Genomic DNA, 16,133 nt, shown 5'->3' with positions numbered 1-16,133 from the left:
ACACAGCAGCGTAATTAGCCAAGACCATTAATAAAATGCTGAAAAAGAAATGAACGCTGCGCATGCATGTCAGGCTAACCAAATTTATTGGGAGTAACACTGGAAGAATATTAGGTTATTGTGCAATAGGGACAGACGACAACGGATGACAAAAGTGACATAATGCAGCCGACCCAAACTATTGCTAAATCTGCACGTATTTAAAGGGACACTCCAATCCTCGCACGCACTTTAATGCCTAAATACCTGGGCGGTCCCTTTAATATTTATATTTATTGCAGAATCTTCCCCAAAAGCATTTGCCGCTTTCCCAAACACCCCCCCCCCCATTGTTTCGCTGTCCCGCAATATGATTTACTTAGTAACAAAGTAACATAGTAATTTGGGTTGAAAAAAGACCAAAGTCCATCAAGTTCAACTCTTCTACCGATCCTTCTCGTTTTTCATCCAAAAGAAGGCAAACAAAAAACCCCAATTAAGCTATTTTTTAAAATTCCTTCTTGACTTATTGGGCTCTAAAATATTACTGTTTATTCTATCATTGATAGAACCCCCTCTCTCAGCGGTGGATTCCGTACCTTTACTGCCCTCACTGTAAAGAATCCCTTCCTTTGTTGTGTATGAAATCTCCGCTCTTCCCCTCTCAGAGGACGACTTTATGTCAGCCCCGCACATATTTATACAGCGTAATAATATCCCCTCTGAATATACTGACGGTCAACTCCAGCACTGCCTTAGTAAGAGTTTTGGGGGGTCCAATGAGACCCCCTGTGTGTATGCGCTAAAAGTTCAGCGGGAGCGTGGTTTTGCCACTGTGATTGTCTGACCCCGGAGGGCGTGGTGTGCTCCAGTTCTGCAGCTTCTCCTTAAGATAGCACATTTTTTAGCACATTTAAAAATAATTGAATATACATTATTTGCTGATGAGGCTGTATCTGGACACTGGAGTCTCCTTTAAACAGCAATTTTGTTCTTAAACTGAACTGGAATTGTGAAACTTTGTAAAGCTGCTTTACGGCGTGGAGTGAGGAGCCATTTTACTGTGTGCTGCCCCCCCCCCCCCTACAAGCTGGAAAACACTACAGGAAGTGCTCAGTGGAGTAAGTGCACCTGAAATTGCTTCCCCGATTAAAAGCTGAATTCGGCAAATTTATTCCAGGTGTTTGAGTCCAGCCCCTTTGTGTCGAGACTGTATATTGTTTCTCTGGGATTGTTATTAGCCCCGAAGAAAATGTTTTTCATGTTAAATAATACACATAAATTCACAATTTCCTCTGTGGACAGGACTATGTTCTGTCCTGCGGGAAAAAAATCCAGATTCAGGACCTCATAGGTTTCTTCAGATGAGATTCCACCTGAAGAGGAGGCCTCTGAGATCTCGAAAGCTTACGTGACGCCACATCTTGTTTTTATGGTCCAATAAAAAGGTCTCACCCCCGACTAAAGACATCTTCTCCTAGGCCGGTACAGATATATCTTCCTTACATTGGGGAGAGAAAAGTACATTAAGTGCAACTGCAAGAAATCCATGTTTCCTTTGTTCCCTACACATAGATTCACATCACGTATGTGTAAAACACGAGTGCCAGGAACATGTATTTCTGATCACTCTTAGAGGGTCTTTATGGAACGTTAGTCCGTTAAATGAATAATCCAATATTAATATTAATATTCCAAATTTCCAATATTACCCCTTTATAATAAATAAGTGATATTATAAAGAGGTATAAAAGCTCATAGCTGGAAAGGTCATGTCTCTTTCTCCTTCTTTTTAAAGAGTCTGCAGCGCCCAAGCTTCAGCTTCCTGTTGATACAATCGCTCACCAATTAGTGATGTATATATTCCGATTTCTAGAAGAAATAAACCTTAAAATAAAACAAATAGAAGCTCGGATTATGTTGGGTGCAGAGACGCTTAGATATTCTGATGATACAAACATCTACAGTAACCCAGCCAGGTGAAGCATATACTATATATATGTATGTATATGTGTATATATCCTTATATATTATATATATTATATAAATATATATATATGCATCACACTTCTGCTGCTAATTCCCACATGCGTCAAATGTGCCAAATTCCCCTGTGCTTTTTTTCCTGTGTAATCCCTCCCCCCACGTGCGCTGGATCGTGTTCGATTAACCTGCGTTCTTTTTTTAGAGCTGTGTTTATTGTTCTTTTGCTCGGCGAAGAGATGCGCCGGCGGTGGGAACGGTGATGTAAAGCGAGTACGCAACGGCAAAGCATGCGAGCACCTGGAGATCCAGACCCGGGGGGATCCCTAACGAGAGGCCAAGGGGGGGCAGCTGCCTGAGGCTCCAGGCACTCTCGGAGTAGGGTGATCAGGCGCCCATTATCTCATAGGGGCCTGATGTGGACACTGTCTCTTTGCCAAAGTGCCACCTCTTGATTCTCCCTGTGCGTTCCCACAGTGGCCACTGCGTCCTTCACCGCTCCGAATTGGAGATCTTGGGCCATTTTTTAAGGGCCCTGTGGTTCAAAGTACGGCCACCATGGTAAATGTAAGCAGTATTTACACCCTTGCGGTATTCTTTCTATTCTTCTTCTATGGGGGTCTATGCAGTTTGTTCAAGCCCAGACTGGGAATGGCTAGGCGGCCCTGGCTCTTAAAGGTCAGTGGCCACCAAATGACATACGTGTGGCCACTGCAGGGCCTAACTTGGAGCTTCAGTTCAGTTAGTATGTAGCCCTAAAAGCCACCGGTCGACCAGGCGTCACCAGATGGCCACTCCGGGCCTGACTATGGACCACTTTAGAACTTGGCTGAAAGTGGCCAGCCCTCTCATGTGGTCATGGAACTAAAATACACATTTTGACCGGTCAAGCTGGATTTACGGCACAGAACTCGCTGAACCAATCTGTGGAATGCAATACATGCCGCGTGTTACAAAGTATCTGTCACGGGGGGGGGGGGGGGCACGAGCCTATCCCGACTTCACATGGCCAATATGTCCAATATGGCGTAATGGAATCATAGTGGCCACCAAATGGCAGACTATTCTTCCTGGAAATGTAGATTGTAAGCTCATGGGTAGAAATCTCAAATGTTGTATCTGTTTGTACGCCTGTTTTAGTTGTTTTTTTTAGTTTTGCATAGCACCGTGGGTTATATCTCCAGGACGGACTTCATATATCCACATAAAGATCCCACGAGAAGTGAATAAAGCCATGTTTTTAACTCATATGTGGCAGGTAAAGTGCAATTAATTTAGTTTTTGTTATTTTTTTTTTAAATATTATTTTTTTTTTTATTATTACTAATTGTATAAATATATAATTTTTTTAAGACATTTTAAGAAATTAATAATTATTATTACTTTTCATTAACTTTTATTTATTAAGCGCTAATATATTCTGCAGTGCTGTACAAATTAAATATGGGGTACAAAAAAAAAACCCCAAACTAAAACAGGCGTACAGAACAGATACAGCATTTGAGAACTCGACCCATGAGCTTACAATCTACCTAAAAGAAGAGTGGGTTTATAAGGGCAAAGGGATTCAGGAGCCATATGCCTATTCCATATATGTTTAAATTCCCTCCCTGTATTCACCTCTACCACTTCTGCCGGGAGGCTGCTCCACTTATCTGCCACCCTCTCAGTAAAGTAAGATATTTCGAATGTTTTTTCCTGCCTATTGCTTCGTACATTTCGGACATTCCTTTAAAATCTACTAAAACTGAGCGTGAGTGTCAGCTCAGAAGAGAAAAATCGGAAAGTATTGATAGATATATAGATTGTATATTGATTTTCATGCGTTGATAAAATATATGGATTATAATATTGATAAATATATTTTAGAAGTCCGTGGGTTCCGCAGGTGGTTAGGAAGGATTTCACTGGTTTGCGCGTCCCCCTTCTCCCGGCGTTACAGACTCTTCTCGTTTAGACATCCAGGGCTTTCTGTTTGACAGCCTGATGGATAATATTAACAGCTGCTGCCGTGTGGCAAAGGAAGCAGAACAATTCGAAAACCGCGACGACATTGACACGAGACAACAAGCCAGCGAGCTCCCCGGCCTTACAAGTCCCTCCGCTCTGCACTGATTGATTCCTGCTGCGCATGCACGCGGCCCGCGGCAGCTGCCACCGAGACGTCTGACACGCAAGCATGCGGTCTCCCCTTCTCCGAATCCGAGAGAGAGAGAAAAAAATGAAACGGAAATGCCGAAAGCTCCCGGTGGCACGCCGAATTCCACCAGCGGGGCCGATAAGGGCCGTTCAACACGCGTTGGTCTGGTCTCGGCTTCAAGTTACATCCTAAAACCGTGCGGCCATTTGGATGAGCATCTCAAAGTCAACGATCTCAGGATCTCCTTACACGTTCGCAGGCTTTGCCTGTCAAGGTGGCCTGACAGATACACCTGTGCTCATGTAAGAAAACGCAGAAACCCCCCATTTTAATTAAAAAATAATAATAATAATAATAATTGCACACAAAAAAGCACTTTTTAAGAAGTTCTAACAAGTTGGCAAAAGTTCTGAAATGAACCTTTATCGCTGTAAGAATTCCTGGGTTTTAGAGAAAACGGGTAAAAAGAGTTATAAGAAATCCATAATAATAATAAAAAAACAAAATGTGCTTGTAGAAATTGAAGCGGAATGCAGATTGGTCTCTTAGTATTATTATTATTATTATTATTATCGGGACGGCAGAAGATGTTCCAATCCGGGTCACAGGTGAGAGGTGACCTAAAGAAGCCATCATAATGAATAATAAAGCTAATAATAATTCTATTTCCAGCCCTGTGTAGAGATTTGGCTTTGACGGACCTACAAGAAAATGATGACCGGATCAATAAACTGCCCCAAGGCCCAGAAATGAGCCAGCCAATGAAACGGCTGCATTCACATCCTAAGCGCCCCCTCTGGTCATATCTGGAAATGCACAAATATCTACAAACTGGGTCTATCACAAGGTCAATGTGTTTTTGATACTAAATTGTTGAAGAAACTCTTCTAAATCCTCTAGATTGTAAGCTCTCGTGAGCAGGGCCCTCTTTATCATACCTAATGTATCAGGTCTGTCAGTTCTAGTTTTATAATAATAATGGAAATCCAATAAAAAAAAAAGAAAAAAAATAATAATGGAAATCCAAGTAATACTGTGTGTATATATATATATTTATTTATATATATATAGATATAAATTCCTGTACTGTAATTATTATTTTCTCTTATTTTTATTTATTTATTTTATATATATATATATTTAATAAAAATAAGAGAAAATAATAAATAATAAAATAATTATCAGTACTGTTCAGGTTTTGGAACCCTATTTGTAAACTGTATTAACTGTATGTGTACTTAGTTCTGATGTATGAATGCACAGTTAACCCCTTCAGCTCTAGCAAAATTATTAAAAATGCACTGGTCGCCCTTCTAGAACTGAGCAGGTTAATAATAGTTCCCTTTCTAAAGACACTCGGCTCTTAGCTTTTTGGGATAGTCTTGCCAAGTTAAAGGACACTGTGTCTGAGCCGTCAATCAGAGTCAGGAAGGGATTCTATAGAAAACTATGTGCGGATGTTTTAAATCACTGGAACGATGCGTGCAATTGCTGTAATTCTAGCAACCTATACTAGGGTTACAAACAGTTACGAAGCATTAGGGCCTTATTATCTTAACAGTCACCGGAGGATAAATGCACCATTGCAGCAAAACTTACCACCACAAGCTGCGTTAGATTTAGAATTAAATGTATAGATCAAGAGTTAATGGTTTGTTGGGTTTTTTTGTATTTGTTTGCACTTACCCCTGTTAATGACATCATCATTTGGCCCTATATGCAAATGAAATAATGCAATCGAGAATAACTGATTAGCAGATGGTGCCAGAGGGTGATGGATTACAAACTCCAGATATACTGTCCATTCCAGCCCAAAGCACATTTACAAAAGGAAAGCATAGGAAACCAATAAAAGGATCATAGAAAGGATCCAGACATCATGTAAGGCCATTGTTACTCTATCCCCTGGAGTAGTCATGTCATGTGTGTGGACGGCTGCAAGGAGAAAACAATCCAGCTTCATACACAACAGTCCTGTCCCTTTTAGAAACTCTTGGTAAAGGTGCTGTTCCACTTGACTCTGTAGTATGTTAAGCAAACAACCCCTCAGCAGATCTGTTATATTATTCTTAATAATATTAACCACAGGAACACAAAACAAAAGCTTTTGCATCACGTGACACATTTTCCCAGCGAAATTATGAATGAGGAAAAATATTACTTGAATAAAGATTTACTAAGGCGTGTTAACTAAGTGGAATAGAAACACAGATCGGATCCAATCTATTTCTCCTGCTGTAAAGACTAAAACCTTAATCAGTTGTTGGTCTCGTCTTAGATTCAGAAGCCGTAAGCCTATCCCATAAGCCTACCCTCTACCACTTCTGCTGGGAGGCTACGCCACCTATCTACCACCCTCTCCGTAAATTAAATTGAGACTACCAAAGCTTTTGTTACCAACCTCCAGGTTTAAACCCTGATTAAAATGCTGGGAGGCCAGACCACGATTGGTTAACAGACGTCCCACAAACTCACACCAACTTTTTATGATGCTGTATTAGTAAAACACAAATTCCTAGAGAATGACAGGTCACAAAATGAAGAATAAGACATATTGCAGAACCGGCAGTGTACATGCGCGGCGTAGGCATGACGGGCCATCGTATGGAGGAAGCCATTCATTTATAAATAGAATGTAACTTTAGCATATGCATTTTATCCAAGAATGACATTTGCAAAGACATTCTGCGGATCTAGAGCAGGAGACATCAGATAGAGCGCTGCCGAGCTCCTGGGTGCAGCTTCCGGGGGGGAATAAAGTTACTGGAAGCCGGGATGTTCCAGAATTCTACATTCAGAAATTAGTAACAATTTCAAACTTTCCGCTTTCGAAGAATTATTATGACAAAATACTCAAAAGCGCCCCAAGCTAATGCCCAGACCCCACTGACCCACAGAATCGTCCGTATTTACAAAACAGACACTTTTTCATCTTATCCTGGGATATCCGTCAGATATAACAGCTTTCTGGGTGCTTTTACTACAGGGAGATTGCGTATGATTCTACCCCTACTTTTCCTAATATACCAAGTCGCTAAAGATTTCTGCCTTTCAATCATGATTAGGGACGGCGTCGCGTTTGGTATTGATTATTTAAGAGCTCATCTATTTAGAGGGTCCACGGAGGTTCCCAGGTATGGACTTTGTAGGCTGTGTATCCCAAACCCATGTATAGAACCATCTCTTCGAACTATGTATGGATAATTAAATAGTTAAAAAAAAAATTCCAATCAGATTCAGTAATCGTGACCAAGAATTGATATATTACCTAATCCGGGGGGAGCTGTGACATCATCAAGGCACATAATCGATCCAGAAGGATCTAGATGGAGCTTGGAGGGGTAAACATTTTAATACAGAGAACTTTTTACCGGAGCTGGAACTAGCAGAATGTTGCTGACTGTGCATTTTAATTTAACACAATATATATATATATATATATATATATATATATATATATATATATATATATATATATATATATATATATATATATATATAATCTGCGCAGTTACTGGGCCCGGCTTTTAATTAGTCACTCTGCTGAAATTTTTTTAAGATAAAGTCCCATAATCTCCGGGGAATCTATTATTTATCTAATATTCCTAAATGTGAGCATTTAAAGTAATAATAAATCAATTGAACTCCAAAATAAAATTATAGTATAGTATAGTCATTTTTTATTATTATTTATTTATTTTATAAAAAAAATTAATAAATAATAAATAAAAAAATAATAAATAAATAATAATAAAAAAAAAAATAAGGAGGTATGCAGTATGTGAAACTTTTAGTGAAAATCTTTCACATATGGTAAAGAACTAAAAACCTACAAGAATGTACCTCTGATAGCATTAATAGCCCCTCTCCTGTCTGGACAGGACCTGGTGGCTCTAAGGGCAGGGCAGTTAAAAAGATCCAGCCAAAGGGATTAATAGCCGTCTTCATGCACTAATTCTTAAATAAAGCACAAAGAGCTGCCGCAGACAAAAGATGGACACAAAACAGGAAGGAGCTGACAATTAACATTCCACCCACCTGTTCACGGCTGATACCGAGTGTGTTTGTTAAAAATGCTCACTCCAGGCTATTTTTTTTTAATGCATTTGTCCGCGATAACAAAAAACACTCAATTTCTCAATCCACCTAAATGGCATATGCAGAAAAGCACAGTATATCCAAATTGTGTGCTTTGATTTAAAAACTAAAGTCTATTTTTGCCATAAAACCATAATTTCGCCCAAATTTTCCAAATCTAACATTTAACATTTCGGCGTAAATGAAAAAATGTTACCAATAAAACTTGCATCAACGTGTATCCGCACGCGAATAATTGCATGAAAAATATAATAATAATACACTGATACATACAAATATATATACACATAAAGGTAACCATATACATACACATATGCACATATATAAATCCGAATTCTAATATCAAATTTTGATTTTTTTTTTAGATAATTAAAAGTTACATTTCAAAAATACAACAGTAAAAATATTAAAACTTCTTCATTTTAACCCAAGAACATTTTCACAGCCCAGTCTTGGCGCAACATATTAAACTTCAATCCCTAAAATCACAGAAATCCAGAATTTCACTGATTAAGATCTCACCACTTCATCCCTCATCTCCTCCAACAATAAAAATGAATCCTGCGGGGGGGGGGAGGTAAGATTTATAAATCTGGCCAATGCAAACTTCAGTGTATCTTCACGAAAATGAAAGCGGTACGAGAACAACACCGAGGCTCGTGCCAGCCTTTGGAGAATTAGAAGCACGTCTATCGCATGTGCCAAGTTAAAGAATAATTGCGATTTCTGATTATATAAAATATTTAACAATATTCAATTTCCCAAATGATATCACAGGACTCAAAACTCTTTCTTGCAACATTTTGGATTTTCTAGAATTTTTTATATGTATATTGGGAGACAGATATATGTTTCACATGCATGAATACTATATATATATATATATATATATATACACACACACAATTTATATATATATATATATATATATATATATATGTGTATGTATACATATATATATATATATATCTTGACACTGTTTGTGCAGCCATATATATAAATCACATAGACTGGTGTTTTCACGATCCTTGGCGTACATTGCTCGTCCGTCACCGCTTCCCTGTCTTCTGCACTTGCCCATATAATCTAATTTAATTGCAATTACAGTGAAGAGAGCACAAAGGGATGTGATAATGCTTTTGAATACTCCTTGTAAGGTTAACGAGTTCAACGAGACTGGCCTCCAGAATGGATCTCGAGCAATATATTAAAGTGTCAAAAAGTCTGGGACGATTTCCAACCAAAATATTATAAATCTGTTCGGTAAAATACATCTCACCACAAGTCCACATGTTAAAAGGTGCTGACAACAGATCTTTCAATTTGGAGAAATACTTGTCTTAACTTTCCACCTAACCGCAGAAAAATAATTATGGTGCAGAAAAGACGGACGGGTGTATGTTTTATTAGGCTTTAGGAGAACGTCAAAATGTTCAAATTGATCTCAGGTTCTACTAAGGTCCTAATGATGAGGTTCTCTACCATAGCCAAGTCCAAATTGTATCTATGCATAAGCTGTCAAGGCAAATCAGATTTAACCAACGGTATAAAATGAATGAGAGAATTAGAAGAGATAAGAATCCTTCACCTTGATACATTGTATTCCATAGGATAGGATATACTTACATTGAAGAAAAGCTATCCAGAGGAGCTAATGCGTTCTAGATCTCCAGTTACTCCACAAACTGCTCTGATCTAACCCTGGAGTTCAATTAAAAGCCAATCTCATGGGTTTTTTTGGTGGGAGGCACAAAATAGTGGGGAGGCCACCCCCCCAACTGCTGCTTTTTACGGCCAAAATATTAAGAAACATTTATGGAAGGCAAGATGAATTCTTAGATGGTCCAAAGAGATGTTGGAACAAAGGGATTAAGATTGAAAAATTTACCTGCTGGAGAGTCAGAGACTTGAACCCCTTCAGATGTGTCCTCTGTGTTGAGCTGCTTAGGACTGGTCTCAAGGTAACCACTCCCTGAGACCTAGCCTCAAGCAGAAGCTGCCTCCTAGAGTATCTTATCTGTGTCCACCAACTGGTTCAGATCACATCCATTTTATGGTGGAATCCCATATGCCTTTCATGCCCCAGGTCATAGGACTGCCAAGACAAGAATGTCAAGTGGGGGTTATTAAATCACCATAAAGTAACCTTCAGGATAGCACAAGCCCTCCTAAAGCCCAACCCCTTTATCTGGACACCAATTAGCTTCTCCATCTACATATATGAGAACAGCATGGGGGCCAAAGAGTGCCAGGAGCTCAAGGAGTTTGGTGTTCTAGAGTCTGTCTAATTGCAAATGATTCTGACCCTCCTTGGGTGTTAACAACAAGATGCACCAAACCCCAAGCCCACTCAAATGGTTGCAAAAGCCAAATGCTGTTTAAATGCACACACACACAGTACCTTTGACATCTGCAATTGTTTCCCCCAAAAATAGATGAACTTCAAAGTATCCTAGTGGGGAGTTTGGTGTCTAAAGACAGCCCAACACGCGAGCATTACCATCATATCCAGAGTGACAGCGATCCTGTACTGTGATCAGAGACTGTGTCCCCAGGAAGATGCCAGCAGCTCCAACATTAAACATCCCTGGAAGTACAAACTTTCCAAAACGAACCACAAGTATTTTGCAAACTCTCCTTGAGATCTGGTTGATCTTCTTTTTTTTTTATCTACATGAAGGATCACAGGACTTCAAAAGACTTGCAGCTCTCAACAGAAGCGATCCTCCACCTGACAATAAATACCCAGGGCAGGTGTGAGCTTAAAACACGTAATCTTTATAATAAGCACAACAGGGACCTCAGCACAAGCAGGAATGACAAGCTGGAAGATTCCCCTGACAGTCACTCCCATCCTCTGGACCTCCCATAATAGGCATAATAGACCTTTGAACGCTGAAGTTATATCGCCACCTAGTGGCTGCAGGAATACAACAGCCTTCTCATTCTCACCAGAGTATTTTTTCTCTTGTTCCAATATTACTTGGATAATTATTATTACTTTTATTATCTTTTATTTATCTGTCGTCAACAATTTCTGTGCTTCTTACAGTCCATTTATACAAAGGGAACTGACGGGTTAAGGCGAGCCGATACGTTAGAGAAAGTGGTCTCGGCTCGCAAGAGCTTACAATCTAAGGAGCTTTGCTTTTTATGTACCAAGTGAATTTTCATCTCTTAATTAAGACTGGATTAGGTGCTAGGAATACACACAAGAATACACCTGCCATGATTTTGGTACAAGCTTGTTCTTTTATTGGCAGGATGAACTAGATGAGAAAGATGAGCTTTCACCAAGTATTGTCATCTATTATCTATCAATTACCATCTATTATCTATTTAATAGCTGTCAGTTATTTATCCATTAATTTATCTACTATATATCATCTGTTACCATCTATTATCTATCAGTCAATCTATTATCTATCATCATCTATTATTAATTTCTCTAAAATGTATATATTATCTATCATCTATTATCTATCAATCTATATACTGATTATCTACTATCTATGATGTATCTATTACTGCACATCTATTATCTACCTATCATTTATCTATCATCCATGGTCTTCTATCTATCTATCTATCTATCTATCTATCTATCTATCTATCTATCTATCTATCTATCTATCACACTGATAGCAGCATTAAACGTTACAAAACATGTATATAATTATACTACATTAGGCTGGTTCTTTATAAACAAATACCATTAATAATAATTTTCATACTGTTATTTGTTTCATAATTTCTTCTTGGCGATTGGCACAAAAATAGAAACCCTCCAGCCCTCTTGTGGACTACAACTCACATTATAATCAGCCACATTTAATGTGTGACACACAAAACTGGTGCATGGCCTATGGTTACGACCATCATATATAGTAATGTGTGAGTTATAAATGTTTTGTTTGTTTTATTTATTTTATATTTAGTTTTTATATTTTACTGTGATTTTGACTTTTTTTCCTGATTATGGTCAGGGTAAAAAAAACAACAAAAAAATGCTAGAAATAATTGTTTTGAAGAGCCTGCTGTTTGCCATGACCTCAGACACGTAGGGATGACCCCGCAGGGTGGGTAAAGGTCACTTTGTAAGTGTCCTTTCTAAAAACACGTGCGACCCGATCCTGCCTCGGCCCCTGTTCAAAGAAAAACATTATGCGGGGGCTTAAAATAGTTCCTAAACACACACTACCAAGAGCAATCATTATACCCTTAAAACACGAATATTTCATATATACGGTAAGTCCTATTTATCATGGCAAACCCAGTTGCAAAATCCTAAATACATAGGAACAGAAACATTGCATTGGTTAAAATAGTAAAATTTTTTATTTTTTATAAATATGAAGCCAAATCGCTATAAACAAGGTCCTCCGGGATTGATATGACCGGCTGTTGCAATCATACATTTCAGTCCTCTATTTCTTTCTTTCTTTATTACTATTATTATTAGTAGCACTATTATTATTATTATCACCATCTTTTATTTATATGGGGCCAGCAATTCCTTACAGTCCATACATTCAAAGGGGTCAAGCAAAACTAGAGCTGACGGACTATGAGGAACCGATACATTAGGTAAAGAGGACCCGTCTCGCAAGCTTGCAATCTAGCTTTGTAAAGACCCTTTTAACTTGTAACAAAGAATGTGGATATGAGTACTGTGCAAATGTGCCAAGACATGTCTAGGATAAAAGGGGTTAAATGGTCACATTGGCATTCTAATACCAGAGAAGCCTGGCAACAGTATGGATGTAACAGCTGATCCTACAGCAGCATGCCTCAAATACTTAACTTTCCCAGCTCCAGAAAGCACAGGGGGTCCTTAAGATATTTTTCTCTAAACAACAGCGCCCTCTGGTGGGCGAGACAGGTTTTGAAACAAGGGTTCATAAAACCCACATTCACTTGGCTATAAAATAAGATCATTTTTCAAACAAGTTCTTTTGTTTTCTTTCTCGTTTCACTTATTACCAGATTTATATGCTTTATATTCCCTGATAATTAAGGTAGAATCTACGGAAAAGGGTTTCAGAGCTCAGTATTGAACTCCGTACAGTTAATGCTCATTCAGCACCCTGGACAGAGCCTCAAACAGGAGACTCAATGCAATTGAATTCATTTTATATACTATATATATATTTTATATACTAATATTATATGTGTGAATTAGTTTAGAACTGATGACACTGTCACGTTGAACATTGCTGTATAAGGACGAAATAAATTAAACTTGACTATATAAACCTAATTTATATTTATTATTATTTATTGTTTTGTATAGCGCCATCATATTTTGTAATACTGTGCAATAATAACATAGCAATTGGACAGATACAAGAGATTAGGAGGACCTTGCTCAAGGGAGTTTACAATCTAGAGGGAGTTAGGGTGTGTTACACAAGAGGTAAAAGTCATTAGGGAAACGTTAGTAAAGCGATGGGAGAGGAAAAGTCTGGCAGCACCATTCATGGTGGATTGTAGAGGGGCGAGATGGCTAACAGGGAGACCAGCTATGACAGGGTTACAATAGTCAAAGCGGGAGATAATGAGGGCATGTGTGGCCGTAGTGGCATGTTGTGTTAGGAAGGGACGAAGGCAGGCAATGTTTTTAAGATGGAGACGGCAATTTTTTTAGACAGATTGTATGTGGGGGTAAATGAGTGGTTGGAGTCAAGGGTGACACCAAGGCAGCAAGTGGGGTAGGGGAGATGGGGTAGGCATATGGCTGTCCGGGAAAATAACCAAGGACTGAAAAAAGGTTTTTTTTGTAGATCTTACTACATTGTCACTCTGATTTAAAAAAAAGTAGTGCTAATTTTCAGGCCAGATCTAGTTCCTTTTAAAGGTGAGACAGTAGTTGTATGACCTCTACCCCAGATACAACCAGACTGTTTAACTTCCCTGCATTAAGTATCATGTATACATATTTTATGCAAAGGTACACCATATTTGTTGAAAATAATCAAGTAAAATGTTGAGACCGTCACAATTTTTCAGGGAACGCTTAATTGTCATGTGATACAAAAACAGTCACCCTTATGTAACACCTGTTTCTATTGGCTCCTGACTTTTTAGGGTTTACATCATCAAAATGATTTTGGAATCTTGATGATGGAATCCATGGTCAGGACGATGGATCGACAAGCTGTGGTACAGACATTGAGCATAAACTTGGTGGGTGAACGATATGGTGTAGATTCGTTTTCTAGTTGGATCTGGTAGATTTTAGTAGGGCTGGGATCTGGTGGATTTTAATAGGGCTGGGATCTGGCGGATTTTAGTAGGGCTGGGATCTGGCGGATTTTAGTAGGGCTGGGATCTGGCGGATTTTAGTAGGGCTGGGATCTGGTAGATTTTAATAGGGCTGGGATCTGGGGGATTTTAGTAGGGCTGGGATCTGGCGGATTTTAGTAGGGCTGGGATCTGGTAGATTTTAATAGGGCTGGGACCTGGGGGATTTTAGTAGGGCTGGGATCTGGTAGATTTTCAATGTGGATTGAGGGGTTATAGAGGGAAGTTGGTGGACTTGGGAGAGGAAAGGGGGTATCCTATCTGTAGAAGAACCACAGTCTCTTAAATTCATCAGATGGCTTTGTAGTCTACAGGTTCAACCCCTAAAGTTCCCATCCCAAATTCTTGGGACACCCTTCCCATCCAAAATTCTTGGGACACCCTTCCCATCCAAAATTCTTGGGGCACGCTCCCCATTCTTAGAACAGACTCTCGCTGGTGGCTTCAAGGTTCTCAGCTGTACTGCTCCAAACATAAGTCTGCTACTGTTTGCTATGGCCCGGGGGAAGCTTTACCCCAAGCACCAACTTAGATCTCACCACGAAATGGTCTTCTACAAACTGTTTGATACACGACATTTTGACAAAAAGCAACGCAAGGCGGAACCGTTTCTCCCTGTCTTATGTCTTCAGAATACCCATCCCACTCCTTCCACGATGCATTAATATACTGCCCCCCCACCAATAGACACACAATGAAAAAAACAAAGTTGCCTCGATGCGTCATGGCCCAATACCGGACAAACGACTTCAGAAAGCTCCAAGGAAACGGGATCTCCTTCTGCTTGTATTAATGCTAATTAGGATATAGAGAAGCTCAATAGAAAACGTCTCCCAGAGATAGAATAATAATAATAATAATAACGAAATCAATCAGTACACAAAACATTGTATTGAATCCCGCGGTATGACTGCCGCCGAGAAATTACTCACCGCCAATGTCTTACAAGTAAAAACGTTAAATAATAATAATAAAAAATCATTGCTTGTGCAGCATAACGAAGTAACGCATTGACACGGAAACAGGTTCATTAATAAATCCATTAAGAGTTTGTCAGTTGATTACAACGGAAAAAAAAAAAGAACACAGAGTTCATTTGCTACAAAAGCTTTGGTTAAATGTTATAAAAAGCGCAGCGCTAGAGACACATAATAAATGACGCTAATAAATGGTTATTAAATAGATAGATTTTAACGGTTGTTCCTCGGCATACTGTAATAAAAATATATTTTTTTATACATTCAAAAAAAAAATCTCAAAGGATTTTAATTTTTTTTACTAAAACTTTTATTATTTTTACTTTTTTTCCCGGTGTATTGGAATACGAAACAACACAAATTTGCACTTAAAACATTATTTTTCCATAATTCCATATATATATATACATTTGCAACCAAACTTCCTAGCATAATGCATAGATCAAACTTTACTACCAATTGGTGCTTATTCACTAAAAAGCTAGCAGGAGAGTTGCAGTTTTTTTTTACTTTTTTACATATAATAACATTATTATTACAAAAGCTTTCCCCGGCCACCTTCTCCGCTGCGGCATTATGAAGTCCCAACCCCAGTAAGCTTCTGCTACATGATCAGCTTGGCCGACCCTGTATAAAGCATATTTAAATCAGTG

Source organism: Sceloporus occidentalis, unplaced genomic scaffold (genome assembly GCF_023333645.1).
Source record: "Sceloporus occidentalis isolate IW3139 unplaced genomic scaffold, rSceOcc1.0.p SCAF_178, whole genome shotgun sequence".
Lineage (NCBI taxonomy): Eukaryota > Metazoa > Chordata > Lepidosauria > Squamata > Phrynosomatidae > Sceloporus > Sceloporus occidentalis.
The sequence above is the reverse complement of the archived record's forward strand: the minus strand, read 5'-3'. Positions refer to the sequence as shown.